We start from the raw sequence: 12,068 nt of genomic DNA, 5'->3' as shown, positions 1-12,068 counted from the left end.
GTGCACTAGGTTCTCCTAATATACTAGCTAGACGCTTCAGACAGAAAGCTACATTACAGAAAGGGACAGTGATGTTCAAAGTGACTTCTGAGCCATGTAGCACATCACCCCCAAACACTGCCATGGATATTCTCTCACTGAATCCTTATAATTATTTTCTTTTATGGATGAGAACAGGAGAGCTTAGAGACATTTGATGCCTGGCCCAGGTTGCATAGCCCACGCCATGGCTCAGGCTCCCAGTCCTGCGCTGTCTCGAACCTGGGCTACCCTGCAGTGGCTCACTGAGAGGGTGAGTCCTGCTGTTCTGTGGATGGTGCCTGCAAGCCCCAGGGAGGTGTGGACAGAGGTGAGTTTTGCAAAGGGGTGGTGTTGCCCAGATCAGGGCTCCATATGGGCACAGGGAGTTCTGGAAGGTTGGAAATTCCCCAGAAGACAAGTTGAGGAAGGGAGACAGCAGCAAGGCCAGGAGGGAGGCCAAGGAGGCAAAAGACGACAGGATCAGAAAAAGGCAGGCAGGAGGCCAGGGCCGGCTGCAGCAGAGGGGCAGATTCTGTGAGGCCAGCTGCTGAGGGTGCAGGGTGCAGAGCTCGATGAGACCCAGGATGGTCAGTGCAGAAAGCCCGTGCCCCAGAGAACTGGAGGAGGCCTGGCGCATCTCCACTGCTGGCAACTCCTTAGAGGCACTGGCTCAGCAGGAAGAGGAGGCCAGCCAGACACCGGGGCAGGTGGGGTGAGCACACAGGGAGCAGCGGGGAGCCAGACGGGGGGAGAAAAAGAAGCTGGCGCTAACCATGGGCAGAGTATCCTCACATTTGGTCAGCTACACATGGACGAGGACACGTGGCTGTGAGGTCTGGTGATCCCAAGCTCTGGGGAGGGCTGGAGCACAGGGGGCTCTCTCACTGCTGGTGAGAAGAGAAACTTCCCGGCCACGCAGGGGCAGCGTCTGCAGCACCTACCAAAGTGAAGAAACCCAGTTCCACCCCCAGGTACATTTCTGACAGGCACTGTGCACAGGTGCACCTGGAGACAGGATATTTATGGAGCAACCTTCCTAAGAGCCAAAGATCAGAAGCAACCCCAAGTCCATCAATAACAGAAGAGAGAAAGCAATGATTGTGTTCATGTAATAATGGGCCATGCACGGAACTGCAATAAGAAATGAGCGAAGACCAGGCAATGAAATAGAAGGATCCCCCAAACACGCTGAGCAAAAGAAATCAGACGCTGACGAGGACATGCCCAGTGATCCCAGGGGCAGAAAGAGGCCCAACTCAACTCTGGTGCTTAAGTGAGTTGCCCCAGGTCCCAGGGCTGCTCACAGGCACTACTGACTTTCAGCTCAGGCCAGTGTCAACCTGAGTGTGTGTGTGTGTGAATGTGTGTGTGAGTGTGTGTAAGGGTGTGAGTGTGTGTGACTGTGTGTGTGACTGTGTGTGTGAATGTGTGTGAGTGTGAATGTGTGTGTGAGAGTGTATGTGTGTATGTGAGTGGGTGTGTGAGTGTGTGTCAATGTGTGTGAGGGTGAATGTGTGTGTGGGACAGTGTGAGTGTGTGAGTGTGTGTGTGTCAATGCGTGTGAGGGTGAATGTGTGTGTGGGAGAGTGTGAGTGGGTGGGTGGGTGTATGTCAATGCGTGTGAGGGTGAATGTGTGTGTGGGAGTGTGAGTGGGTGTGTGTGTGTGTGTGTGTGTGTGTCAATGCGTGTGAGGGTGAATGTGTGTGTAGGAGAGTGTGAGTGGGTGGGTCAACACGTGTGATGGTGAATGTGTGTGGGAGAATGTGTGAGTGGGTGGGTGGGTGTGTGTCAATGCGTGTGAGGGTGAATGTGTGTGTGGGAGTGTGAGTGGGTGTGTGTGTGTGTCAATGCGTGTGAGGGTGAATGTGTGTGTGGGAGAGTGTGAGTGGGTGGGTCAACACGTGTGAGGGTGAATGTGTGTGGGAGAATGTGTGAGTGGGTGTGTGGGTGTGTGTCAATGTGTGTAAGGGTGAATGTGTGTGTGGGAGAGTGTGTGAGTGGGTGGGTGGGTGTGCGTCAATGTGTGTGAGGGTGGATGTGTGTGTGGGAGAGTGTGTGAGTGTGTGTGAGTGGGTGAGTGGGTGGGTGAGTGTGTCAATGCGTGTGAGGGTAAATTGTGTGGGAGTATGAGTGGGTAAGTGGGTGGGTGGGTGTCAATGCGTGTGAGGGTGAATGTGTGTGTGGGAGAGTGTATGAGTGGGTGAGTGGGTGAGTGGGTGGGTGAGTGTGTCAATGCGTGTGAGGGTAAATTGTGTGGGAGTGTGAGTGGGTGAGTGGGTGGGTGTGTGTCAATGCGTGTGAGGGTGAATGTGTGTGTGGGAGAGTGTGAGTGTGCAAGTGGGTGAGTGGGTGGGTGAATGTGTGTCAATGCGTGTGAGGGTGAATGTGTGTGGGGGAGAGTGTGTGTGGGTGGGTGAGTGTGTGTCAATGCGTGTGAGGGTGAATGTGTGGGAGAGTGTGTGAGTGTGTGGGTGAGTGGGTGGGTGTGTGTCAATGCTTGTGAGGGTGTATGTGTGTGTGGGAGAGTGTGAGTGTGTGTGAGTGGGTGAGTGGGTGTGTGTCAATGCGTGTGAGGGTGAATGTGTGTGTGGGAGAGTGTGAGTGTGTGTGAGTGGGTGAGTGGGTGGGTGTATGTCAATGCGTATGAGGGTGAATGTGTGTGTGGGAGAGTGTGAGTGTGTGAGTGGGTGAGTGGGTGGGTGTGTGTCAATGCGTGTGAGGGTGAATGTGTGTGGGGGAGAGTGTGTGTGTGAGTGGGTGAGTGGGTGTGTGTCAATGCATGTGAGGGTGAATGTGTGTGGGGGAGAGTGTGAGTGTGTGTGAGTGGGTGAGTGGGTGGGTGTGTGTCAATACATGTGTGAATGTGTGTGGGAGTGTGTGTGTGTCAATATATGTGTGAGTGTGAATGTGTGTGAGACAGTGTGTGAGTGTGTGAGTGGGTGTGTGTGTGAATGTGTGTGAGTGTGTGTGAATGTGTATGAGATAGTGTGTGTGTGAGAGAGTGTGTGAGTGGGTAAGTGTGTGAGTGTGTGTCAACGTATGTATGAGTGTGAATGTGTGAGAGTGTGTGTGAATGTGTGTGTGTGTGTGAGTGTGTGTGAGTGTGAGCATGCAGGTGTGTGTTCTGTGCTGATGTTAGGTTAGGCAGGGCTGTCTCATCAGGCCTCCAGCACAGCTGTTAGGGGCTGAATTGTGTTTCTCCCAAATTCATGCACTGAGGCCCTGAACCCCCAATTCCTCAGAATGTGACTGTATTTGGAGACAGGGCCTTTAAAGAGGCAGTTAGGTTTAAATGGGGTCGTTAGAGGCCCTAACATGATCTGACTGGTGTCCTTACAAGAAAAAGAGATTAGGACACAGGCACAGAGGAAGGATCACATGTGGACATGGAGAGAGGGTGGCTGTCTGCAAGCCCAGGATGGTCTCAGAGAAACCAACCCTGCTGATGCCTTGATTTTGGGCTTCCAGCTTCCAGAGCTGTAAGAAAAATTAAGCTGTTGCTTAAGCCTCCCATTCTGTGGTATTTTGCTATGGCAGCCTGAGCTGGCTGAGACACCAGCCTCCAGTCCTTCAGGGCTGGGAAGTGAGTGGGTCCCACATTCCTTCTCGTCCTCTCCAGCCCACCCTTAACAAAGGTTTTGCCCCAGGGAGGAGCCTCACAGGTCACCTGGCCAGATGGCCTCTCTAGACCCAGGTGAGGATCGGCCTGCTCGAGCTCACATGGCCCCTGGTCGGCCTGCTGCCATCCCTGAGGAAGAAGGCTTCATGTGACGGGGTGGGGAGCAGACCTGGGTGGGCGTCATGAGCCCACAGAGAAAGATTCTCCGTCATAGCTACACAGTAGAGTCCTGAAACTCAAAAACATGCCCCTGCTTGGGTCTCCCCAGAGCAATTAAGGCAGAACCAGGGAATGGCGTCCAAGCCCATGCGCTCGCTTTGTAACTTCCCCTAATGTGCAGCCAGAGCTGCGGCGCCCACTGAAGGGGCATCACGGACACCTGGAGGCGACTGTGGCTCCTGCCGCCTGGGTGCGCTTCTAGTGCTGGTCGAGCGTGCTCCTGATGCCAGCCTGTAGGCTTCCCTCCGTCTTATTGCTAAATCCTCCTTGAGCAATCGATGCCATCCACCTGACTTCCCCAGAGAAACCCCTCTGTGACTTTGCTCTCCATATGGAAATTGTGTGCCGTTTCTGTTGTCACTGATTTCTCCAGACATGTTGAACACGGGCTCGGGTCCCTCCCAGCACCACACCTGTTGCCTTCCCCACACACCCAGATGGGATGAGGTCAGCTGCTCCGGAAGCCATGCAAGAGCCCAACGTGCCCAGGCTCCAGCTTCCCCCACACGACTGCACCCAGCGCCAGGCTGGGGTGGTGTCCATGCAGAGGCGGCAGCTGCTGTGGGGAGCCAGGCAGTCCGGGGTCTAAAGCATGGCCCTGCCACTGACTAGTGGAGTGGTGGGGGTCAAGCAGCCTTGCCCAGTGAGCCTCAGTTGATTCCTGTGTAAAGTGGACCAGCGACACCCAGACCCTGGCTTTGATACAGGAGATGTGGTATGTGCCTGGGGCAGGCAGCAAGAAGCCGGGAGAGGCCTTTGTTACTTTATCTTTTGCCTCTCTTGCCTTGCACCCTTTTGGCATCCTGTGATCAGAGGAGATTCCGATGTTGCTAAGGAGGCTTCAATCACAGGGATCTCCCCTGGCGGTTCCCTGCCAATCTCTGGAAACTCCCTCTCCTGCTTTTCCTTCTGAGAATCTCCAGAGTCAGTTCGTGCAAGGCTCTGCCAACCTCCAAGCATGCCCCAGGGCTGGGATGAGAGGGAATGGGGAGGGAAGGGGCTCTGCGCAGGTGGTTGGGCCACTCATCTCTCTGCTCCTGCTGCTTCCCCTGCAGCAGTTCGGGATCCCACCAAGGGGCTGCACACTGCACCTTGCCTTCTTGCTCACCGGCATCGGATGCACCAGAAGGAAGCAAGCTCAGCACTGCCCACATGCTGGGCCTTTGTGTGAATTACAGAAGGCGCCCCTCTGGGCAGCACCAGCCCCTGGCATGGCATGGCAAAAGTGGCATGGGCTGGATTTCAGGTCCAATTTGCCTCCTAGCTGGGCACATTTGGCTCAACACAACTACACAACTGAACAGAACAACCCTGAAGACAATTGCCATTCAGTCATCACCCAGAGAAACCATTTATAGCAAGGGAAACAGCAGCTCACTGCAAAGCCTGATTCTGCAGTGTCTCTTCCCCAGCCTTGCATCTGGAGCATGAACTCCTGGAGGGAGGTGATGGCCATGGGATTCATCCCTGCGTTTCCTCTCTGCCACACAGAGAGTGGGGTCCTGCACACGATGGGGACTCAGAAGCAACAGGCTGAGCCAGTGCTTACATTGTGGCTCTGTCCTTAATGTGCGGGCTTTCTGGGTGATCGTGCCTTTCTCCGCTCTGTGAACAGTCAAGTTAGCATCCCTTAGCAGATGCACAGGACCTAGAAGACTGTAGGCAGATGCAGCAATATTGAGGCAGAGGCCACCAGGCAGGCTCCTGGATGCCTCGGGTAGAGTTCCAGAATGAAATGCCTGTGAATGTGTCTCCCAGGACAGCACAGGGTTTTACTCGCAGCTTCCCCTTGAAATCTGAACTCTTCTCTTCCTGCTCACCTCCACTCTCTTGGCTATGATGCCCTACCCATTCATTGATTCTGCCAGCAAGCATTGAGCACCTACTATACATGCTTGGAGGAGCTCACCATAGGGGAAGGGGAGTTAGAGAGGGAGCCATCCTCCCAACTGACAGAGGCAGAAAGGAATTTAGGAAAGGCAGTTTTCTGGAAGAAATACAGCCTCCACTTGGCAAATGGCTGCTATGCACCAGGCCCTATAACAGGAGGGCCGCAGAACTCAGCCAAGGGAATCTTTGCAATTGGCCTGTACTGTGGCCTGTCCATGCCCAGAATAGCAGGGGACCAGCCCTTGTGAATGGAATGGAATCAGACGGGCTGATTCCAGAACTTGTGTCTTTCCCAACACCTCTCCGCACTCTCTGTCCACCACCCACCCCCTACCCTGCCACTCACCATGTTGTGGTTCTGTTACCTCCAGTTCTTACCCAGCCAGCGGGGTTTTGGTTGGGTCAGGAACACCTGCCCTCAGTGTCTGCCCTCCTGTCCTCTTCACAGGAGCTGGTACTGTCAGCCTCCCTCTGTGCCGGGAGGGCATGACCCCTCACCTCCCAGCACCCTCGCTCCTTGCCAAGAGGGGCAAGTCTACACGGGAAGGGGATGGGCTTGCCCTCCCACATCTCAGGCTCCAGCAGGAAAGGGCACAAGAATAGTGTAGGATCTACAAAGTGGCCTGAGACTGCTGCCCTCTCATCATCTGCCTACTGTGGGTGGATGACTTGCCACACTGTATGGGTTGTGATTTCCTCAACATCTCCATAAGGGAAGAGGTGCCATCCATGTTCTACAGATGAAGAAACTGAGAGGCAAGACAGGGATGGGATACCCTTGCCTCACGTCACCGGGTGGCTTGGAGCCACATCACACTGTATCCTTGAACTTCACACCATGTGCTGCTTTCTCTGCGCCTCCTCCCTGCATCCAGCCACCCTGGATGTGGAGGAAGATCAAGATCCTGAGGGACCAGGGTGCTTCTGACAGAGGAACGCCACGATTTCCTGACCATCCTTCCATGCCTTGGAATACAACCTTTGGAGCCAGTCAGCTGGTGACAGGAACAGGACTACTAATATCTTAGTGCTTTCATTTCCTCATCCGCAGAGTGCAGGTAACTGCACCCAAGTGCTGGAAGATCTGGATGGGGAGACCTCAGCCAGCTGAGTGAGGTGCGCAGCACACACATAAGTCGTCTAGAAGCAGTAGATAGAGGAGCATGAAATGCAGCATCTGCTGTCAGGCAAGTACTTTTCACAGCAAGAGCTCCCTGACATGGTCCTTTTACATGGGCCCCCATCCTAAATCATCCCTCCCTTAATACGGCTCAAGCCACAGGCATTTAGCAACTTCCTTTGCCTCATGACCATAGATGTTACCTCTCATATCATATTCCAATTAAAACTTTACTGGGTCCCCTTATAAAATGAACTTTCTACATTCATATTCATAGCAGCATTATTCACAAAAAGATGGAAACAACCCAAATGTCCAACAATGAATGAATAGATAAGCAAAATGTGATATATATATACAATAAAATATTATTCAACCTTCAAAAGATGGGTGCCTGGAGCCATCAAATTCATAGAGACAGAACGTAGAATGGTGTTTGCCAGGGGCTGGGGGGAAGAGGGAATGTGGAATTAGTGTCTATTGGGTACAGAATTTCAGTTTGGGAAGATGGAAAGAGTTCTGGAGGTAGATGGTAGTGATGGTTGCACAGCAGTGTGAATGTGCATAGTGCCACTCAACTGGACACTTCAAAATGGTTGGCCAGGTGTGGTGGTTCACACCTGTAATCCCAACACTTTGGGAGGCCGAGGTGGACAGATCATGAGGTCAGGAGATCGAGACCATCTTGGCCAACATGGTGAAACTCCGTCTCTACTAAAATACAAAAAATTAGCTGGGCATGGTGGTGCATGCCTGTAATCCCAGCTACTTGGGAGGCGGGGGCAAGGGAATTGCTTGAACCTGGGAGGCGGAGGTTGCAGTGAGCCGAGATTGCGCCACTGCACTCCAGTCTGGTGACAGAGCAAGACTCGGTCTCAAAAAAATAATAATAACAATTAAAAAATAAAAATAAAACAAACAAAAGAACAGCTAGTTTTCCTGTACATGGAGAGATGCTGGGGTAAGGCTGCCTTGGTGAAGAAGAACATGCAGTCTAGGTTGCCCAGGATTCAGAAGCAGCTGTTCATGTTGGCTCAAGACACAGTTGTCTTCTTGTTGAGTGGATAAGGTGGAGCAGAAGGTTGATCTGGCACACAATTTTCATAGTATTCTTTATGCCACAGGTTCTGTAGTGATGTCCTTTATTTCATTCCTGACACTTAAAATTTGTGTCTTCTCTCTTTTTGTTAGTCTTATTGGGGGGTTATCAATTCTTTCTTGCTTCTCTATTTTTCCGTTTCTTTGAGTTCTGCTCTTACTTTTATGATTCTCTTCCTTCTGCTTGCTTTGGGTTTTTTTGCTCCTCTTCTTTTTTTCTTTTTAAAATTAAGGTAGAAAATGCATAGAAAATTTGCCGTCTTTGCCATTTTTAAGTGTGCAATTCAGCAGTAATAAATACATTTATATTCTCTCTTTCTTCTCCATATCCCTCTTCTCTCCATATTTTGCTCTTCTATTTAAAAAAATTTCTTGAAGTAGGGACTTAGGTGATTGATTTGAGATCTTTCCTCAATAAAGCTTTTGGTGCTATAAATTTCCCCCTTAGTTTTAGCTGCATCCTACAAATTTCGATATGTTGTCTTTTTGTTTCCAATCAGTTCTATGTATTTTTTTCAAATTTCCTTTGAAGCTTCCTCTTTGACCCATGAGTTTTTTAGAAGCATGTTGTTCAGTTTCTACGTCTGGAGATTTTTCTTTTGCCTTTCTCTTACTGATGTCAATATGATCAGAGAACACATGCTGTATGAATTCAATTCTTTCAGATTTGTTGAGGCTCATTTTATGGCCCAGGATATGGTCTGTATTGATGAATGTTTCATGGGTGCTTGAAAATGGTTGGTGCTTGGAATGTTTCTAAAAAAGAAGTGTGGGAGGGAAAGCTTGCCTCTGTCCGAACCCCCTTTTGACACCCATTCTCCCTCTATTTTTTTCCATACAGAAAGAATTATCATGATTATATTGATGATGGTAGTAATAATCCAATTTTTAAGACAGTTTACGAAACTTATGATGCCTTCCTCATGTCAATCACAGAAATGCAAGGTATGATACATTTTTATTTTCTTCAAAGGGAAGATACACATGCTGATTAACTTCAGTTATTATTAGAGAAATAAGTTAAATTATGTGTAAGTATTGTAGCAGACACTTGTTGCTGTCTTGTTGCAGTCATGCCCCTTTTCCATCTTGTTGGCTTAGCTCTGATTCTGTTCAGATGGGTGCGCATGAGATGGGTGCCTTTGCCTGTAGCTCTAGAGGTAAATCCTGATTCACTGAAGTAATCAGGGTGATCCTGTCTCCACTCTGGGGCCATACAAACAAGGTCTGGGTGCAGTTCTGGCTAACGACTCTCATGAGAAGTCTACTGAGTGGTTTCAAGGAACTTTTTAAAATTACTCTTCATAAGCATAATAATAAGCTTCCAGTATTGTCAGGTGACCTCCTAATGGATCTGTCCCTTCTGCAAATACTAACTCTGAGGCACTGGGAAAAGAAAACAATGGCTGAGGCAATGGAGGGTGGACGAAAGCAAGAAGATTCTGGAGAGGGATGAAACCTGGCAGGACTGACTAACACAGGGTGAGTTTCTCACTTGCTCTGGTAGGAATCTGCAGCTTCCTAGCCGGAAGAGTCATTGCACAGAATTGGAGTAACTGCAGCTGCTGGAGTTTCAGAAAGAAAAGAGTCATAGACGGAGAGACCAAATTTGGAATATTAACTCCACTCAAATCTCCTGCTGATCCCTGACAGATGTATGCTTGGAACAGGTTCAAAGCAGCACAGCTAAAGACTTTTAAAAATCTGAACTCAACCACCTAGCTTTATCTTAAGGACCTAGAAAATAAAAACAAAGTAAATCCAAAGCTAGCAGAGGAAAGGAATTAGTAAAGATTAGAGCAGAGATAAATGAAACAGAGACTGGAAAAACACCAAGGAAAATCAGCAAAACCAATAGTTGGATCTTTGTAAAGATTAACAAAATTGACAAGCCTCTAGCTAGATGAACCAATGAAAAAAGAGGTAAGACTCAAATAATTAAAAGCAGAAATGAAAGGTGGGGCATTACAACTGATTTTACGGAAATAAAAATACTTACAAGAAAGTACTATAAGTAACTGTATGCCAACAAATTGGATAGCCTAGATGCAATGGATAAATTCCTAGAAAAACACAACCTACTAAGAAGGAGTCATGAAGAAACAGAAAATTCAAACAGACCTATTACTAGTAAGAACATTGAACCAGTAATTAAAAACCTCCCAATAAGGAAAAGACCAGGACAAGATAGCTTCATCGATGAATTCTATCAAACATTTTTTTAAAAAAAGGACACAAATCCTCCTCACACTCTTTCAAAAATTGAAGATGAGGAAATACTTCCAAATTCATTCTATGAGATCATCATTACTTTGATACCAAAGCCAGACAAAGACTACAAATACAAATAAACAAACAACTATAGATGAATATTGATGCAAAAATTCTAAACAAAATACTAGCAAACAGAATTCGACAGCACTTTAAGAGAATTATACACAATGACCAAGTGGTATTTATTCTTAGAATGGAAGATGGTTTAGGATACAACAAGCAATTAACTACCATTTGATTCAGCAATTCCACTACTGAGTATGTACCCAAAGGAGAATAAATCTTTATATCAAAAAGATACCTGCATGCCTATGTTTATCGCAGCACTATTCACAATAGCAAAAATATGGAATCAACCTAAGTGTCCATCAGCAAAGGACCGGATAAAGAAAATGTGTTGTATATGCACAGTGGAATACTATTCAGCCATAAAAAGGATATAATTATGTCTTTTGCAGCAACATGGATTGAACTGGAAGCCACCGTCTTAAGTGAAACAAGTCAAACCTTCTCACTTATAAGTGGAAGTTAAATAATATGTACACATGGGTATAGAATGTGGAATGATAGACATTGGAGACTCTGAATTATAAGGGCATGGAAGGGGGTAGATGATAAGAAATTATTTGATGAGCACAATGTGTATTACTCAGGGGATGAATGCCCTAAATGCCCTGACTTCACCACTATGCAATCTATGCATGTAACAAAATTGCACTTGTACCCCGTAAATGTATACCAAAAACTCAATCAGTCACATTAACAGATAAAAGGGAAAATTCCCCACATGATCATCTCAATTGATGCAGAAGAAGCATTTGACAAAATTCAACACCATTTCATGATTAAAAAAAAAACCTTCAAAAACTAGAAATAGAAAGAAACTACCTCAACCACAAAGGAGAAAAGCTAAAAGCTTTTCCTCTAAGATCAGGAAAAAGACAAGAATGACCACTTTCACCACTTCTATTCAACATAGCACTGGAAGTCCTAGCCAGAGCAATTAGGCAAGAAAAGAAAATAAAATATATCTAAATTTAGAAAGGGAGAAGTAAATCATCCCTGCTTACAAACAACATGATCTGTTATATAGAAAACTCTAAAAAGATAACACACAGAAAAATTAGAGCCAATAAATGAGCTTAGTGAAGTTCAAGGATGCAATATCAGCACACAAAAATCAGTTGTATTTCTATGCACTAACAAACAATCTCTAAAGAAAATTCAGAAAACAATTCCATTTACAGTAGCATCAGGAAGAATAAAATAGTTGGGAATAATCTTATTCTAGGAGATGAAAGTCTTGTACTCTGAAAACTATAAAATGTTGCAGACAGAAATTAAAGAAGACATAAATAAATGAAAAGATATTTATGTTCATTAATTAATATATTTGGTAGTATTGATATCATGTAGATACCAATACTATCCAAAGATATCTACAAATGTAATGCAATCTCTATCAAAATCCCAGTAGTGTTTGGGGTAGACATAGAAAAGTCCATCCTAAAATTCATATGGAACTTCAAGGGACCCCAAATAGCCCAAGCAATCTTGAAAACAATGAACAAAGTTAGAGTTCTCACACTTCCTGATTTCAAAACTTATTAGAAGACTACAGGGATCAAAACAATGTGGTACTGGCATAAAGACAGACATATAGACAAACGGAATAGAATATAAGGCCCAGAAATAAACTTTCACATATATGGTCAAATGACTCTTAACAAGGGTGCCAAGACCATTCAATGGGGGAAAGGACAAAAGGACAAATGATATTGGGAAAACTGAATAGACATGTGAAGAAATGAAGTTGGACCTTTACC

General features: G+C 47.0%; 1 pseudogene; it reads right to left on the bottom strand.

The window, feature by feature from the left end:
* Nucleotides 1–281: 281 nt before the first annotated feature.
* On the bottom strand, nucleotides 282–4,974 carry LOC139364017 (uncharacterized; annotated as a pseudogene).
* Nucleotides 4,975–12,068: the final 7,094 nt, after the last annotated feature.

This window comes from Macaca nemestrina, chromosome 7 (genome assembly GCF_043159975.1).
Source record: "Macaca nemestrina isolate mMacNem1 chromosome 7, mMacNem.hap1, whole genome shotgun sequence".
Lineage (NCBI taxonomy): Eukaryota > Metazoa > Chordata > Mammalia > Primates > Cercopithecidae > Macaca > Macaca nemestrina.
The sequence above is the reverse complement of the archived record's forward strand: the minus strand, read 5'-3'. Positions and strand labels throughout refer to the sequence as shown.